Source organism: Branchiostoma lanceolatum, chromosome 5 (assembly GCF_035083965.1).
Source record: "Branchiostoma lanceolatum isolate klBraLanc5 chromosome 5, klBraLanc5.hap2, whole genome shotgun sequence".
In the NCBI taxonomy this organism is placed as follows: Eukaryota; Metazoa; Chordata; class Leptocardii; order Amphioxiformes; family Branchiostomatidae; genus Branchiostoma; species Branchiostoma lanceolatum.
Genome location: NC_089726.1, coordinates 5858672 through 5865007, shown reverse-complemented (window position 1 = coordinate 5865007; position 6336 = coordinate 5858672). Strand labels below are relative to the sequence as shown.

General features: G+C 42.3%; 1 long non-coding RNA gene across 1 annotated transcript; it reads right to left on the bottom strand.

The window, feature by feature from the left end:
- Window positions 1-2659: 2659 nt before the first annotated feature.
- On the bottom strand, window positions 2660-6308 carry LOC136434618 (uncharacterized). Its single transcript, XR_010755772.1, has 4 exons — window positions 6176-6308; window positions 6004-6059; window positions 3331-3422; window positions 2660-2951 (listed from the first exon to the last, which is right to left on the bottom strand). It is a non-coding gene; the product is annotated as an uncharacterized lncRNA (long non-coding RNA).
- Window positions 6309-6336: the final 28 nt, after the last annotated feature.

The following is a 6336-nucleotide window of genomic DNA, read 5'->3' as shown; positions in this document are numbered from 1 at the left end:
TTTATTTATTTATTTGTTCGGCTGCGTACAATGTACAGCAGCCAAGGCTGCCCGACTAGCTATTGCTATTATAAGGGGCCAGCCTTGCTGCGAAAGTACATGATAAAATACAGTTGCATTAGTTAAAAATAAAACATACACCAGGTTCTTTTGCTGGAGAGATCTTATTTGCCGCCCGTAGCAAAAGACCCTGGCCCCGATATGTTAGAAATCGCGAATCGGCGCTCCTCCTGCGCCGGTGTTTGTTTTAAGGAGGAGCGCTGATTCGCGATTTTCAACATATCGGGGCCAGAGTATTTCGCTACGGGTGGCAAAAAAGATCTCTCCAGCAAACGAACCTGGTCCCGATAACATGTTGAAAATCGCGAATCAGTGCTCCCCCAGAAAATAAACACCGGCGCTGCTTAGAAAGCCTGCAAACGAGGCAATCGTCCGCCATTGCATTGGTATCAGGTCGGGCAAAGTGTCGCCTCTCCTGCGATAAGGACCGCAAACATGGCGGGAACCTACAGGTCGCGCCAGGTTCGACTTTGTCCAAGAGTCAACAACAGACGAGATGATGTAAAGAAAGCAGCGCGTTCTTTTTTTAACAGGTTATTTATAACAGTTCTGGTGTTCTCAATTGAGAACAGTCATCCTCGTGGTCTGGACCAATTCAATAGATAAAATGTAGGAGAAAGTAATGTCAACCAAGTATACCTATTTCATTAGTTCTCGTATGTTCTCTTGAAAACAATTCTGTCTAACTTAGATGCATCTCCGTATTTATTGAAAATTAATATAAATGGATAAATAGAACTCATACGGACTTGACTAAACACACAAGTGTGAACAGGCCTCTATGGAGAAGGGATGCCGTCACAGTCACAGTCCCATTCATGTAATCCATAACCACCTACTTAGTTCAGTACCCAGAATATACCCCATTGCACTAGGACGGTGACCTTAAATTTCACCGAGCGCTCAACGAATTTCATAGATGAAAAATGAATCTTTTCATGCTTTGTGTGTTTTGTTGTCCTTTCAGCCATACTTTTCTATTTTGCAAGATATTCCAGAAATGAAATCAAGGCTTATACACATAAATCCAATTTAGGTCGCAGCGAGATTCATGGAATGGGGGAGTTTCAAATCACATTTCAGGAGATTGCCCGCCGTTATTTTGTCCAGCTTGATGTTTTAAAAACAGATCACAATCAACCATTCCATCAACAAGCCCTTCTACCAGGGCCTGTACTGGGAACTGAAGACCCTGCCAGTAATATTGCATATATTGGTGTGGAATATTTTGAACTTTTATGAATGGCCGGCTTTTCTGTATGGAGGACTGTCAGCTAGTGGCCGGTGAGGAAACTTTGCAATTATCTACCCAATATCTGCTTGGGGATAAGCGACTGCTAGCAGTATGCTAGCCTCGGGTCCAGCCTTGTTATTTTTGGTCCGATTCCAGCAATGGTCTCTACTCCACCAACTCTGACTCCGGACTACATACCGACCAATCGACCTCTTTGAAACTCAGATTCGAATCGGCCATGACCGACAAATCGCTTCCTAGTTTGCTTTAACGACAAAATCTGGCAAAACAATGTCGCCAGTGAGATGCTGAAAGGTGTCAGCTTTTAAAAGATGTTTTCAGATTGACAATTTTGGCACTTTGGAAATGATAGAAGCTGACCGTGATTTAACGTTAAAAAAAATAGTTTCTACTGCTTTTCTTCAAACATGGTCACTTCCAAAGTGCCAAAATTGTCAATCTGAAAAAATCTTTTAAAAGCATCTCACTGCCGACTTTGTTTTGCCAGATTTAGTCGTTAAACAAACTAGGAAGCAATTTGTCGGGTCATGGCTGATTCGAATCCTCGAGTTTCAAAGAGGTCGATTGGTCGGGGTGGGCTAGCATTATGCTACCGGACACCATCCACTTCATCAACAAGCCAACTCTCTCTTCACAGATGGAGTGTCAGTTAGGATTACATGTATGTACTAGACCCACTGTTCCAGGAGCACACTAACAGTCCCACTAGTGCACTGTACATCAAAATCGCCAGTTTAGCCAGCGTGGAGTGACTGTAGCCTCCATAGCATTTTGGGAGGGCTTATAATACACATTTTGCAGGCAGCCCGTAACCATCAGCCAGCCTGAAACCATTTTGCCCGTAGATGGTTTCAGGCTGGCTGATGGGCTGGCTGCAAAAAGTGTATAATAAGCCCCCCACCCCCCCCCCCCCCCCCAATACCCGGTAGAACCTGCTATGGAGGCTAGAGTGACTGTACATCAGTGACAGTGTGGCTGCAGCTGGGCACGCTGCCATTTTGTCTGTCAAAGTTTCACATTACCAAGGTTTTCAGGGGTAGACGTGGCTTCGGAATCAGGTCGAGTAAGACCATCACAAACTCGAACCAGTCAACTCCGACCAACACCAGTGACAATTGTTACGGTTAGGACTCGAGCTTGGTGTTGGATTAGGGTTGGAGCAATAACACGACCTAAGGGTTAGTTAGAGTTGGTAATGGTTCGAATTGACCGGCATCCCATTGCTACAGGACTGAACTATTGTACATCAAGAGGAGTTGAACGCCTTATGAAGACATCAATGACTTAGGCTATACTATTATCAAGAAATTAGGCATTTGCTAAAACGACACTACTAGTACCAAATATGTAAAAAGAAACTTGCTTTAATTGATAACAAGGGAACAGTTTAGAACAATGGAGCAAGACATTTTGTTGCAACTTGGTTTCTCAAAGGGTAAGACAGTACAGGATGTATCACTATCATGGTGTACATATTTTGTAGACAATGTCTTAATGAATTATGGGGTATACACAAGTGTACTGTGGTAAACAGGTTTGATTAGATTATTGAAGTCTATTGATGTTTATCTACGATGTCATCATGATGTGATGAGACTGATCAAAAGCCTATTTCTTCTTCTTGCCACCTCCAGAACTGACTAATGCATTAAGAGTAGGTAGAGAAGGCAGCATGTCAATAGGGGGGTGAATCATATTATGGGGGTTGGGAGAAATTGGATTCGGAGTACAGGCAACTTGAACGACTGTCTGACAGGAGGTGAAGAAGCCGGTGTCATTTTTTCCCCGATTTCTTGATGCCACTTCCACCTAGAAAGAAAACATGAAAAGAATGTGTATGGTGTGGTGAAACGTCAACAAAAAAAAACACTGTAGCGTAGCAAGATTGTTAAATATTTTGATGATCCTTGAAGTTTGGTTAGAAGATCTCATGCAGAATCTTTGATGTATGTTATGCTTCATCGGAATCAATAGACCTACATGCATCTAAAAATGAATGAATACATGAACACTACCCACCCAGAGGTCCCTTTCCCGCTGCCTTGGCTTTCATCTCAGCCAACTTTTTCTGATCCTCCTTCTGCTTCTGCTTGAGTGCAAGGTCTTCCTGTAATGTGAGACCAACATGACTTCATGTTTGTGAAAAATCAAACAAACAAATTGTTTTCTGTCAGTGTGTTTGTTTGTCCTGGTGTGTGTTTGCAGTTATGATGTATTTGAATATTACAGTGTTATTAAGTGGGGCGGAAAACGGTGTAAATGGAGACTTGCAGGATAGGAAGGACGGTTTGACCCAGGTCCAAAGTTAGTGCGACAGGCTTGTCCATGCATGGACAGAATTAGTTAGAAATTCATATTGATCATAATGCAGGGCTCCAGACTAACTTTTAGGTCTAGGAGCACTGTGCCCCTAACCCAAAAAAGTTAGGGGCACCAGCAAAAATCTAGGAGCACCACTACAAAAAGTTGAAAGAACAAGAAAAGTCTTGGCCATACCAAGTAATACTCCTATCAATCAATGTTAACAACCTGGAATAAAGTATTTGAATAGATCATAAAATATAAAGCCTACATTGATGGTGCAGAACAACTGGCAATGTGTGGTATATAATCTAGTGAGTTCTTGGGGAAGAATGATATCTGTGTAGAGGGATTTTAGAAAAATTGGGCATAGGTTCCCCGGCTGCCCCCTATCCGGGGGCCACGGTGCCTCAAGTTCAACAAGTTGAAAAATACACATGGTATTTTCAACTTGGAACAAGGCAAGCAATGATTCACATGACCATTTGCAATGACATTAAAAATTACATAAGCTTGAGTGATGTATTGAGATTTTCGAAAAAATTGGGCATAGGTTCCCCGGCTGGCCCCTATCCGGGGGGCCACGGTGCCTCAAGTTCAACAAGTTGAAAAACACACAATGGTATTTTTTTACTTGGAACAAGGCAAGTAATGATGCACATATCCTTGAATGATAAATAAATAGATAACTCTGTTACTTAGCTATTGGTTTCATGACCAAAACAAATTAAGTCCCATTCCATGATTTTAAACTTCACTGCTGGCATTAAGTTCAACCCTAAAAACATTTTTACTGGCATTTTTTTTCACCCCCACCCTCTGTCTACAAACAATCAAAAATGCTTTAATGTTCTAACGTTGAAATTCTTGCTCAATAGTATCAAAAATGATCTGTTTGTGCCAGCCCAGTCAAATATCTAGTCCAAATTTCGCGCGTCAGGACCGCGCGGCGCGACCATCCAATCACAGGGCCACCTCCATCGAGAAAAGGAGCGCCGCCTCGCCGGTGTGCATGATATAAACATGTCGATTACATCAAAACGTAGCCCTGTTTCTTGCCGTCATTTTGACACCAAGAACAAGAAAAATTAAGGTGGTAATTTTTATCATCAAAGAGTTCGTTACAATCGAATTTTAATGCTCAAAAAATTAATTCCCTTTGTTCCAGGTACCAATTTAAAGCTCGTAATCGGCTCATTCTGCTGCGGTCTAAGACGCAGGCGGAAGTGAAATTGGCCATGTTTTGAATCACGGCCGCGCGCGCTACGCCGCGCCGTTTTCATCTGTAAATTTCTGGCGTTTGAAACATTTTACAAGATAAACAAACACATCACGAGAAAGAGAAAGTTATATTCTTTATTTTTATGGGTGACTTTGCCTGTAGAAACGAATAGTTTTTGTATCGCGGGTGTAGGAAGATGGTAGAAAATTTACCGATCGCCATGCGGTAGTTAGCCGATTTTCGCGGTAGCGTCGTTGGAATACCTACTTGGAACGGACATATTTTGTACCGCGGGTGTGGGAACAAGATGGAAAATTCACCGGCGATTTTCGCGGTAGCTTTTGAATACCTAATGTTTATTTTTCAGCTTACCGCTTAGTTCTGCACCTATTATCTAGGTGCAGGTCTTAATATTTGATAGTCGCACCGTGCGACCGTGATTTTAAATCTAGTCGCATTCTCAAAAAACTGGTCGCATACATATTGTGTGCGAGTCGCACTCACGAGCGCTGTAATGAATAGAAATAGAATAGAAATTCACAAAAACCATTGCATGAGGGTATGAGATCTTTGATTGGTTATTTTCCAACTGGAGCAAAATTCTGAAAGGCTTGTATTGCGTGTTGTGCTGTATTTTGATAAAGTTAAAAGAGAATCTGGGTAATTGTTATGTGAAGGGCTCTACAACAATGTGAAGGGAGTGAAGTCTGCTACTTGTGTGTTTGTATCTCTGGTTACCTTCTTATTGTTTTCACAAATACCGTCCTGGTAATATTCAATTTCTAACTGGTTGGGTTTTCGGACAGTCCTTTGCCCCAAAGGTTGGTGTCAGAGATGCCAGGCCGTTAGAAAACATTTCTCTACCCAAACATCTGCTTGGAGATGTAACACAGCAGGGAGGCCGCTAGGTGGCGTGATTTCACTATGATCATATGCACTTTTACTCACACAAACTGCATCACAAAGCGGAAATCATGCCGCGATTGTAATAGCCAAATAGACGGTATAAAGACAGTCTTAGGTCTTCCTAACAATGCAGAACGTCTTAAACGTGACTAAGATTAAGATCAGGATATGATTTACGATAAAGGAATGTTCAGAGTCATCATATATTTCCAGCGGCCATATGCGCGCCAACCCAACCCAAGCCCGCGCGCCCACTCACATCGTCCAGGTCTTTCGGTCCCTTCTTGGGCTGCTTCAGCGGTTTCTTCTTGCCTCCTGAGAAAGGAAAGATGCCCATGCATCAACTACAAGAAAACTAAGAACCCAATCAAACGACAAACCAAAGAAAAGTCGTTAAAACAATGAATGAAACGGAGATCAATTTTCTGTACCTGCTCTGCCCGACATGTTGGTAGCCTCGTTGTGGTGGAATGGTATTTTCCCATATATGCAAATAAGTACATAAGCATATATTACCATGTCGTACATTTCTACCTACCTACCTAGTCAGAACCTCTAGTTCGTTGCAGGAAAAGGTAGGCATGAAGATAGA